We start from the raw sequence: 13,217 nt of genomic DNA, 5'->3' as shown, positions 1-13,217 counted from the left end.
GTTCTTTTACGATATTTGTAACAAGTTGGTCACCATTTAATATAATTTTAAGCGTAGTTAGTAATCACTAATGTTCAGGCGGTGGTGGAGAGATAAAGGAACGGTGAACGAAAACGTGCAGGAAAGGGAGAAAATGAGATATGTGAGGATGAGAAATTAATCGTGTGTGGTGATGAATTGTTAGATCAAGTAGGCCTATTCAATCTAATGGTTAAAATAAGTGGTACAAGACTTAATAGATCCCCCGTTCTAGAATCCTCTCTAAATTGATAATAAATTTAAAAATATAAAGACTTAATAGTAAATGGTTAAACACATGGATCAATTTCACACTTTCATATTTGGCTTGTTAAAAAAATAAATAAATCACAGTTTCATAAAGTAATAGATCTTTTTAACCAAATAATTGAGCTCAAGTGATCAATGAACTTCATCAAAAGACGAATCATTCAGAAAAACCCGAAAAAGTAATAGTTTTTTTTTTTTTTTTTTTTTTTTTTTTACTAAATCTTTTTACATATTTCTAAAGTCTGTCTGAGATTCGTTCAAAAATAAAATGTGCGCCAACACTTCGTTCTAGCCGAGTGAACCAAAAGTGAAAAACACCAATGTCTCTTCTGAAATGCTACAACTCCTCCATGTTTTTCGCCACTCGTCTCGAACCGCCGTTTTCCCGGATTACCCGGCCACTGTCTTCAGAAAAAAGAAGTTCCCTCCCTTTCGCGCCGTCTCATCCTCCTCCCAGCCATTGACGCCGGAGAACAATTCCTTCTCCAGTGAGAGTTTCAGTTCAAAGAGTTCGCCTGAGATATTTCTGCACAATACAATGAGTAAAAAGAAACAACTTTTCAAACCCAAAGTGGAATCGAAAGTGGGAATGTACGTTTGTGGAGTCACTGCTTATGATCTTAGCCATATTGGTCATGCTCGTGTTTATGTCAATTTTGATCTTCTTTACAGGTCTCAACTTTCCCTAATCAAATTTTTTATTTATTTTTTAATTGTGATTTTTGAAACCAGTTTGATTAATAGTCTCTAATTGTGATTTTGAACAATTAGGCAGATATTTTAAGCATTTGGGATTTGAAGTTTGTTATGTTCGAAATTTTACTGATGTAGATGACAAGGTCAGTGTGTATTTATTTACTTTCTTCTTCTTGCTATGTATTTTTCCAATGACTTTGATTTTATATAACTTTGTGAGCTTATGTGAATTGCTATAATGGGGGCACTTTGCTTTGTAGTTTAGTAAAACATTTCCAGCTTATTACTTGGCCTCTATTTAAATGACTTCTTTTAACTATGATTAGGTTAAGCCTTTCACTTTTTGAAAATACAGTATTAAAGTTTAAATATGATATTAGTCCCTATAGATAAAACATTTTTTGGTTTTAGTCCCTGTAAGAATTTTTGTTTGGTTTTATTCCTATAAATAAAAAAATGATTTTTTTAGTCTCTAACACCGCCTTATTGGGCCATGTTGCGTGATTATATTGGGCCACATACGATGTTAGGGACTAAAAGCAATAATTTTTGAATTTGCACCGACTAAACCCAAACAAAAAACTTACAAGGACTAACATCCTATTTAAACCAAATATCAATTGTAACATAGTTGTAGAAACAAAAATCTAATATGCAATTTTTGGGGTTAGCTACTTAATGTTGCTTTACACTGAGTGGAAGAGGAGGGGAATGAGGTTCTAGGACAATCCTTGATGAGTTCAAGTTAATGGTTAATGATGTATCTTGAAGATGCCACTATTTTTCATGCTTAATGGCTCTTTATATTTTTTTTTTTTAAGAAACTCCATTATTTTTGTGAGTCTCTGTTATTCTCTTTTTTTTTTTCTTCTTAAGTTCTCTAGTACCCCTACCCCAAACTTAAGATGTTGCTAATTCCATAAGCAACCCCAAACTTAAAACGATGTCATGACAAGGAAATTTAAAGCTTCTACCTAACTCCAAAGAGGGCAAACAGATAAAAAAAATTCATGTCTAAAAGGCTTATAATTGGGTTAGTCACCGAAAGAAAAGGGAAATATTTTAGGCTCAAAGTGGTTTAGCAACGGATAAATAATAAACAGGGTAGCTTGAAAAGGCTCAGAGTACCAAATAAATGTGCCTCTATGTGTGAAAATGTAAAACCAATCAACAATAAAGAATAGTCGCAAGTTCTAGAAAATATACTAAGCATGGATACACTCATAAGATGTGAAAGAAAAAGGGTATACCGTGAAATTTATTTGGCTCAATATGCTCACCAGCTGAGGTATCTGAAAGTTGAACTAGTACACCGTGCAAAACTCCATCTTTCCTATTCGTCTCTTTGTCTCTTGAACCATCGCGCTTTCATGAGCATTCACACGTCAGTTATTCTTTTATGTGCAAGCCTAAGAGATTCTCATCATGCAAATTCAGGTGTTAACACACTGACAATTCTGAAAAGACATAAAAACATTCAACTTGATAATAAACAAAGTAACATAAGGATGAAACATAGGGGATTGTCACTAGACGACATTCATGACTGACTCTTTTTTTTTTTTTTTTAAAAAAAAAAATTAAAGACTGAAAAAAATAAAAACATATCTGATGGGTTGCCTCCCATTAAGCGCTTATTTACAGTCATTAGCTTGACTCATCACCAATCGTTAGGGTGGCATATATGACAAAAAGAACACATCATCCTTCTTCTTCCTCTTGTTTGGTAGGAATTCCATGAACTTGACATAAAGAGTCAAGTGCTCCCATCCTCTAACAGCCAAGCCTTGGTAATATGTGCTCTTCCACTTTAGAGAAGAATAATGCTCCTTTTTCAAGTGACATTTCTTTTTACTTTCCATTGGTGGAGACTCACATGTCGCATAGAGATCAACATTCTTCACTCTTGAATGCTCTTTCATGTCATTATTTTTGTTTTTCGAATTTTCTTCTTCTACCACAATGGCATGATGTTTCATCTCCATCTCAACCAACTTCTTCTCACACTCATTTGCTTTATCCATGAGATTATCACATTGCACTTCAAATCTATCACAGAGAACTTGATTGGACCTCCAGAATTCATCCAGAATACTTTCGAGTTGTGAATTGTAATTAATCATGATCACTTGTGGCTCTTCATCTTTACTACAAGGTTTCTTATTATATTCGCAATCATGATTTTGATCACAATAAACACACCTCTCCTTTAGCTTCTTTATATCTATCTCCCTATATTTTTCTTCAAGTCTTGCTCTCAATAATTGATAACGAAGAATGCCTATTTCTTCACTATCAATCAATACATTCTCATACCATATTCCTGTCATTACTACAAAACTCAAGGAAACTTTTCAGTAGCAAAGCACAATAAAATAAACATGAAGGGTAAAAGTTATTTTTTTTTTTATATACAAAATAAAATAAAAATAACAGAAAATAATAAATAAAAATCCTATATACAATAAATTGTTTAGTCAAAATTAATCAACAATCCCCGGCAACGGCGCCAAAAACTTGATGACAAAATTAGCAAGTGTACTAATTTATCGTTAAGTAATAAATTAAATTCGTATCCACAGGGATTGTTTCAATCTCGACAAGACAATTGTATCGTACTTAGGAATGTAAATGCAGGGGGATTTGCTAAACAAAGTTGGTTTATAAAACAATTAAAATTAAAAGTGATGATTGCAAACGATTAAAGAGATGATTAGAATTTTCGATTCACTTCCTCTTCATGATTTGGTAAATGCGGTCCTAAGCTACCTTTTCACTCTTATTGTCACGATGAATTAACTAAATAGTTCAGACCAGTGTTAATGACTAAGAACCCTTTTCCATAAAAATAATTTCCTAATGTCTTAGGTCAATTCAAATTCATAGAAAGATTTATGCTCGTTAATTCTCCTTATCATAGTACAATAATCCGATATCTCTAAAACGACTATTGACCAAATAGTTATTTCAGATTCAGGTTTCAAAAGTTATGGTTAGTAATCATTCGATCCCTAAATTCAATTCATAAATTCGTCAATTCATAAAAAGCATTAAGCGCAGAAATAACTGAATAACAATAATACTAAAAAGGTCCCAAGGATCCTCAACAATTTACATGATTCAAATCAATTCAAGGAAGATCATCTATTAATTCTAACCAATAGAGACTTAGTTACTCATAACTAAATTAATAAGCAACATGAGTAAAGAAGAAAAGAAATAAACCAGGAGGCTATGTGTTGTACCACTGCCGTCAATCACTTCCGCCCCTTTTCCTCAAGTCTGCGTTTTTTCAATCTATCCGCCTCCTCCTAGGTTAAGAGCTAAGATCCTATTTATATGCTTTTTGAAGAGAAAATCACGTGCCACTAAGAACATGTCAAGCAGCCCTATACCATGTTGACACGTCATTATTCAAGGAAGAACATAAAGTTGATGACGTCATCTTTCACACACGCTGATGTCACAATATGGAAAGTGGCAAATTGCGCCACTATTGAGTATCACTGGTGTCGCGAAAAATACAGGGACTCAGGCATATTTGCCTCATTGAATCTTTTCTAAGTGGTTTTCTCTTTTGCTCTTTTGTCTTCCAACTCTTTGATATATCAATTTCTTCATATAATCATCTCTTTGACCATGAAATTACTATTAAAAATTAACTAAACTACTATAAAATTGCAATTAAAATTAACAAATAACTGACTGTCATCATATCTGAATCCTGTCTGTGTAGAAATGAGCTTATTCCCTTTCACAGTCTATGCCATTTCTTGTCCCTTGACCCATCCAGTTTGTTATTCTATAAAGTATAAAATATAAATAGTACTTTTAATCATTTTAGAGTTTGGTTGGACTGTAAGAATTTTTGTGAATTTTGATTATATCCTTTTATTGAAAGTTCAAAGTACCCACTACTTTTTAATTGCTATTACAGGATCTTAGTATGCAATTTTCAAATTATGTAGATAATTGCTAGATCAAAGGAGTTGGGAGAAGATCCAATCAGTTGAGTCGACGCTATTGTGAATTGTTTGCCTCCAACCGTGGAACCAAAAGTGTATGAGCATATGCCCCAAATCATTCATATGATTTAGAAGGTACGATTGTCATTCGTTTTACTATGGCATTGTTAGAACTATGAACAATGAATGGATGAATGTAAATGAACAAATTGTGAGAGAGAATGAGAGAAAGGGGGTAACTTTATTAATGATCAATTGGAATTGTTTTTACAATGTGTAGGCATGGTTTTATATACAACCATTTAGTTAGAATCATCTAACTATAGTTACTTGTTAACTAAGTAACTAACTCAACCAACTAATCCTACTCATCTCTAACTAACTTTTGTTACTTGTTACACAAGTAACAACTTTTGCAACAACTAACTAACTACTTTCTTAACTAACTTTGAATTATTCTCAATACACCCCTTTAATTCAAAGTCTCAAGGCTTTGAACATTCATCATTCTTCTTAAATCCTTGAATCTATCAATCTTCAATGGATTAGTGAGCACATCTGCCATTTGTTTCTCTGTGTTGCAGTAGGTCATTTTGATCTTCCCCTTTGTAACTTGATCTCTCAAAAAATGAAACTTTGTTTCTATATGTTTGCTTCTTCCATGAGCTATAGGGTTTTTGGCCAGATTAATGGCTGATTTGTTGTCAACCATTAGCTCTACTTCCTGTTCAATATCAATCTTCATTTCCTGCAGTAATGCTAGCAACCAAATTCCTTGGCAAGCAGCATTGCAGGCAGAAATGTATTCTGCTTCACATGTGGATAAGGCAACTACACTTTGCTTTTTTGAGCTCCATGAGATTGGACAATTGAACAATGTGAAGATGTATCCCATTGTGCTTCTTCTTTCAACTTTATCACCTGACCAGTCAGAGTCACAATAACCAACAAGCTTCTTTTGGTTCTCATCTGTTTTGGTGTACAAAACACCATAGTCAATTGTGCCCTGTAGGTATCTTAGGATTCTCTTCACTGCTTGCATATGTGACAGTTTAGGTGATTGCATAAATCTGCTAACAATCCCTACACTATGACATATATCTGGCCTTGAATTGCAAGCATATCTAAGGCTTCCTACCATCTGTTTATAGTGAGTACTATTCACAGATTTGCCTTCATCATCAACATTCAAATTTGATGCAGTTTCCATTGGAGTGTTAGCTGGATTACAATCCATCATGTTGAATCTCTTTAGTATATCTGAAGCATACTTCCTCTGATGTATCAGCATACCACTACTTGTCTTAGTGAATTCCAGCCCAAGAAAATATTTCAAACCTCCTAAATTGGTCATGTCAAATTCTGAGCTTAGCAGACTTGTCAGCTTCTTAACTTCATCTTTACTACTGCCAGTTATTAGTAAGTCATCAACATATAGACACACTATACAAAGTATATTCTGTGATGTACCTTTGACATAGATTCCATGTTCACCAGTGCATTTTGAGTATCCATTTTTGCTAAGAAACTCATCTATTCTTATGTTCCAAGCTCTTGGTGCTTGTTTTAGGCCATACAATGCTTTGTTCAGCTTCAACACATGATCTTCCTTTCCTTTAACTATGAAACCCTGAGGTTGTTCAATATATACTTCCTCCTCAAGTTTGCCATTGAGAAATGCAGACTTGACATCCAATTGAACAAATTCCCAGTCAAAGTGATTTGCAATAGCAACAACTAGTCTCACAGTTTCAATCCTTGCCACAGGTGCATAGATTTCAGTAAAGTCAATACCTTGTTTCTGTAGGAATCCTTTGGCAACCAATCGTGCTTTGTACTTTGCTATAGTGCCATCAGGTAGGTATTTCAATTTGTATATCCATTTGACTGCTATAGGCCTCTTGTTTGCAGGCAGATGGACCAAGTTCCATGTGTTGTTCTTTTCAATTGAGGCTATTTCTTCCTCCATTGCTCCCCTCCATTCTTCATATTTTGTTGCTTGTTGATATGTCAAGGGCTCAATGTCTACATATAATGCAAAATGCACTATATCACCATCTGGTGTGATCATGTCATCTGGGATTGTTTCATACCCTTGCAAATTTCTGTTTGGAATACCTCCTCTTTCTGATCTTCTTAGCACAACTGGTTCATTTGCAGTTGTTGGAGGTGTTAGCATAGTGTTTTCTTCAATTGCTTCTTCATCAAGTAACTGAAATGGAACATACTTTTTATCTTGTGCTGTATTTCCATTCCAATCCCAGCTCTTATCTTCTTAAAAAGTGACATCTCTACTGCTGGTTACCTTTTTTGTGATTGGATTGTAGAGTTTATAGGCACCTGCAGTGTGATATCCTATCATGATCATCATTTCACTTTTACCATCAAGTTTCTTCCTCTTTTGATCTGGTATGTGTCTGTGACAAAGACATCCAAATACCCTAAGATGCTTCACTGATGGTGTGTGACCTGACCAAATTGCTTCTGGTACCTTATCCATTTGCTTTGTAGGACATCTATTCAGAACATAGCAGGCTGTAACTACAGCTTCACCCCAAAAGCTGTGAGGTAGATTCTTTTCTCTTAACATGCATCTGGTCATGTTCATGATAGTTCTATTCCTCCTTTCAGCCATTCCATTGTGTTGAGGAGTGTATGGAGCTATTATTTCATGTTGAATTCCATTTTCTGAACAAAATGTCTTGAATTCATTTGAGGTGTATTCACCACCACCATCACTTCTTAGAATTTTAATCTTCTTTTCTGATTGCTTTTCAACTAGAGGTGGGAATAGGCTAGGCCGAGCTAGGCTTTGCCAAGCCTGGGCCTGGCCTGTCGAAAAATCTAAGGCCTGAGCCTGGCCTGTGGCCTATCATAGGCCTAATTTTTAGGCCTGAGCCTGGTCTTTTGAAAGCCTGATGTGGCCCGTTGGCCTGTTTAAAAGCCTATTTCATATGAACATATTTAAATAAATAATTATATTTTTTTAAATATACTTATGAACGAATAAACCAATGTTCCTTTTGATATTTAACATGATATTTTAGAAATTTTGACTATATATGTCATCATATTTTAATTCTAGTTTATAATAATACATTTATATATGTTAAAAACGAATGTAGATTAATAAATTTAAACTACTTAAAAAGTTAATAGATTTATAATTTAACCAAAGTACAAATTTTAATATATAAATTATAATCTTAGTAAAAATATCATTCATATTAAGTTAAATAGGCCGGCCTAATAGGCCTCAAAGGCTTTTTTAATGGCCTGCGGCCTGGCCTTTTTAGCTAAATAGGCTTATAAAAAAGTCTTGGCCTGCTCTATTTAAAGAAATAGGCTGGCCTGGCCTGAGCCTGTGTAGGCTGGGCCTTAAGGCCCGGTAGGCCGGCCTGGCCTGTTCCCACCTCTATTTTCAACTAACATTTTTAATGCCTTAAAATTCTGAAGCACTTCATCTTTGCTCTTCATTAAGTGAATCCACATCATTCTGCTGAATTCATCAATGAATGATACAAAGTACTTGTTTCCTCCTAAAGATAGTGTGTCAAATGGACCACATACATCTGTATATACTACATTGAGTACCTGCTTAGCTCTCATTGCAATATCCTTGACAAAAGACTTTCTTGCTTGCTTGCCTATCAAGCAATGCTGACATATATCTCTAGGGATCTTAATTGCAGGTAATCCATTGACCAGTTCATTGTTTTGCAGATAACTCAAGCTTTTAAAGTTGAGATGACCATACCTCAGATGCCATAACCAAGCTTGGTCATTGATCTTTATTGTAGCCAGACATTGAGATTGATTTGCAGTCAAGGTGACTTGGAATGTTCTATTTTGAGATAGAGGGGCTCTCAGAATAGTGTTGTTCTGAGAATCATATACTTCCATGATGTTGTTCTCCATATGCATAATGAATCCCTTCTCTAGTAACTGTCCCGTACTTAGTAAATTTGTTTTCATGTCTGGTATATATAGAACACCAGTGATGATGGCTTGATTTCCTTTTTTGCCTTTGATCAACACATCACCTACTCCTTCAGCTGGAATTGTTCTATTGTCTGCAAACCTTATTTTAGTTTTTGATGAACTGTTGAAGTTGAATAGCCAATCTCTATGGCTTGTCATGTGATTGCTGCAGCCTGTGTCAAGATACCAATGTTCTTGATCATCTTCAATATCTGTAATGGTTGCCATGTACAGTGTTGGATCAACCTCTTAGTCACTATCTTCCTGAGCAATGTGTGCTTCAGCCTTATTCTTTCCTCCATACCTTGGAACCTTCTTGCCTCTGCAATCTTTTGCAAAGTGACCAAACTTCTGGCAATTATAGCACTGTATAGTCTTCAAATTGAACTTCCCTTTCTTATCTTGATTTGATGTAGTGCCTTGTGATGAAGATTCAGCTTGATCATTGTTTTTCTTTGAGTTATCTTGTGAATTATTGTTCTTCTTGGACTTATCTTTCCCCTTCCATTTGCCATTGCCTTTCTTTTCTGCATGAGCTTGCAATGCTTGATCAGTGGCCCTATCTTTTGTTCTTTCCATGATTCTTTGTTCATGAGATTCCAGTGTACATTGTAATTCATCCAATGTCAATGTTGACAAATCTTTGGTTTCCATTATTGCAACAGTGATATAATCAATCTTAGGAGATAAAGTTCTCATAACCTTACCAACAATGGTTTGATTGTCACAAGTATCACCACAACTCCTCATCTGATTTGTGATGTTTGTGATCTTGTTAAAGTAATCTGCAATGCTTTCATTGTTTTCCATCTGCAGCAGTTCAAATTTCCTTTTCCAAGTTTGTAATCTAACCTGCTTCAGCTTCTCATTCCCTGAGTGTGCTTTCTCAAGAATGTCCCAACATTCCTTAGCTGATGTTGCATTCTCAATCTTCTGGAAATTCACCAAATCAACACATTGATGAATGAAGAACATTGCTTTGAAATCTTTCTTCTTCAATGCACGATGTGCATTCCTCTGATTGTCTGTTGCATCTGCTGCTAATTCAGTGATAGCAGTTTCAACCACATCTTGTACTTCTTGAAACCCAAATATCACTTTCATTTGCTTATTCCATCGATCTCAATTGCTTGCATCAAGAATTGGCAATTTCCCACCAAAACTGTTGCTAAGTGTTTCTAGTTGGCTTGCCATCTTCTTCCTGAGTTAATTGATCAAATTGCAGTGAATCTTGATCAATTCTTTAATGCCACGAACCTTGAGGCTCTAGATACCAGTTTGTTAGAACTATGAACAATGAATGGATGAATGTAAATGAACAAATTGTGAGAGAGAATGAGAGAAAGGGGGTAACTTTATTAATGATCAATTGGAATTGTTTTTACAATGTGTAGGCATGGTTTTATATACAACCATTTAGTTAGAATCATCTAACTATAGTTACTTGTTAACTAAGTAACTAACTCAACCAACTAATCCTACTCATCTCTAACTAACTTTTGTTACTTGTTACACAAGTAACAACTTTTGTAACAACTAACTAACTACTTTCTTAACTAACTTTGAATTATTCTCAATAGGCATTAAAATGAATATCAGAAGATTGGCAAATTTTACATTGTTGTTTTGTATTCCATTTCTAAGAAAGCTTACATGCACATGCTATTGATTTGTGAAATCTCATCATAGTGTATGATCAAGCTCTTTTGTTAATCAGATTCAGAAAATACAGTATTCATTCATTGTTAATCAGCTAAATACTTGTTGACAGATTCTTAATAATGGGTATGCCTACAATGTTGATGCGGATATATACTTTAATGTAGAAAATTTTCCAGAATATTGGAAATTATCTAGTCGGGGTCTAGAAGATAATCGTGCTGGTGAGAGGGTTGCTGTTGACTCAAGGAAGAAAAATCCTGCTGATTTTGCTCTTTGGAAGGTATAGTAAAATTGTTGATAGATGATAGTAGTGCAGACATGTTACATATGTTGACCTCGTTATATATTTCAAAATAAATAGATGATAGTCCAATGGTCTCAGGGGTAGGGCGAGATCATGCAAAGTTATTAGACAACCCAGTAAGAGGAATTTAGAAGCAAATGTTCTATCTCTAAACTTGTTACATGACAGTAAATATGTTGGTGTCTAATCCATTCAGCCAAGATTTTAAATTGTGGTTGCAATCCTTGATATTGTAGAGAATTTCAGTTAAATGTGTCCACGGCCTCAATCGATGTTGTGTTGGAGAAACTGAAAAAAAACCTTGATGGCTTGATGTTGTGACCCAAATTGCTGCCGCGGATATTTTTAAAAATCTTGCATGTAGCCGAACCAATCCAGTGGTTAGCTAAAGGTTAGTTATTGTTGAAGGGAAATATTTGTACAAAATTTCCGCATAACCTTTGTATTGTGGAAGTTTCACATGACAATCCATTTGCCTATAAGTTGTATCTAATTATTGTTTTTGGATTGATTTTGAATGAGGTAAAGTTTAAAAAAGGATAATTTTCAGGAATGCACTATTTGGTAATAATAATGTTGGTATATTAAACTTCAAATTTTTATTATACTTACATATCTACCAATCCATCTTGGTTCATGTTGAAGTGATAGGGTTTTAGATAAAGAATGAGGGAAAAGGGAGAAATAAAGTTTTTGAGTTGTCATGGATTTGTGCTATTGATAAAAATGATACAAAGGACTAAGCACCACCTTTATTTATACTAATAATATACTAGGTTCCTAGTTATCCTTGCAGGGGAAAAAAACAACAATTTCAAGTAGAATCGCTCGCAGCTTTGAAGAAAAGCATTGGGGATGTCCTTACTGTTTTAGGTCTTATGCCTTCAAGTTACTATGAGGTACTATGTCTTAATTTTTGTGCACTTAACAAAGATCCCATCAAGGGCGGAAGTTATTTGCTGTAATTTTTAAGGTGTTTAATTGTTATTATTGAACTATAAATAATTTTTTTATGGGATACATTTTCTTCGCATAGGTTAATTTCTGCTTTTTCCTGTATGATGTTTCTGATCTATTTTCCAGATTTCCACTCCTGAGTTGAGGATTGACTCAGCTATTCGTCACCCTACCAATTTTTCCAAATTTCTATTTAATACTGGTGTTGCACTGTTGTGAGTTTAAATTGAGTTTTATATGTCATTTTTTGTGTACCCCTGCATTTTTTTTTTTTTACTTTTTACCATTGGATTCAACATCAAGATTCATCCAACATTTGGTATTACTGTCACCTGTCTGAAGTTCTTGGAAAGTGGTTATTTGTTTTAGAATTATATTAAAACACAACTAGCATGCAAAGTCTTTGTATAATATATGGACCGTTACGGAAATGTATTTTCATGTGGATAGTTGTCTCCCTAAATACTTTGTGCGTGTGACATAGCTCATACATATCGCTGTGCCAAATGCCTTATATTTATTGTAATATGTAAACAATGTCATACTGCAGGTTTTGCAGCAGCTTAAGGAGAAAGCTCTGAAGCATGCAAACGTGACAGAAGACGAAATCTTGCAAAAGATTGAAGAACGAGCTACGGTTAGAATACAGAAGAAGTATGCCAAATCCGACGCCATAAGGAAAGATTTGGCTGTTGTTGGCATTGCTCTTATGGATAGTCCAAATGAAACAACTTGGAGGCCTAGCATTACTCTTCCGCTTCAAGAGCAGCTCTAGTCAAAATAAGCATCAGTTGTCCAATGTTTTCAAAGCAAAATCAAAATGTGAAAGTTATAGTTCTGGTATAAGGAAATGACTCTTCCACCCTTATATCCTCGATGCCTTAAAAGATGTGAATTACAGTATAATTTTTGTTTTCATAAAAAATGTCAGCAGGTTAGTATTGTTGTCTTGGTGGTCACTATTAAATTAATTAATTTTTTTTTTTAACATATGAAGCCTTTTGTAGAATATTCATAATTAACTCCAATGAAATGACAAGTTAGTATTTGCACCATGTCATAATCGTTTTCTTCATGTATTATGTCAAAAATGCATTTAAATTTTGTTTTATCTTAACATTTATATTAAAAAGCCCCTCTATATATACATTATGATATCCATTATTTTCCACAATATTATATTCATCCATGGCTTTAGGTTTCGACACGTGAACTATTTTACCAATCATATTAATGATATTGTTAAAGATAGTACAAAGTATTACAATTGATGTCTTAATCAACAATCATATGTCCAAAATACTTCTTCCTCATGATAATCTATTTGGTTTACCCACTAACAAATTAAGTAATACTCCAAGACA

The 13,217-nt window shown here is 34.3% G+C and overlaps 1 pseudogene; it reads left to right on the top strand.

The window, feature by feature from the left end:
- The first annotated feature begins 622 nt into the window (after positions 1 to 622).
- LOC123896331 lies at positions 623 to 12,898 on the top strand (annotated as a pseudogene).
- Positions 12,899 to 13,217: the final 319 nt, after the last annotated feature.

Source organism: Trifolium pratense, linkage group LG7 (assembly GCF_020283565.1).
Source record: "Trifolium pratense cultivar HEN17-A07 linkage group LG7, ARS_RC_1.1, whole genome shotgun sequence".
NCBI classification, from domain to species: domain Eukaryota; kingdom Viridiplantae; phylum Streptophyta; class Magnoliopsida; order Fabales; family Fabaceae; genus Trifolium; species Trifolium pratense.
The sequence above is the reverse complement of the archived record's forward strand: the minus strand, read 5'-3'. Positions and strand labels throughout refer to the sequence as shown.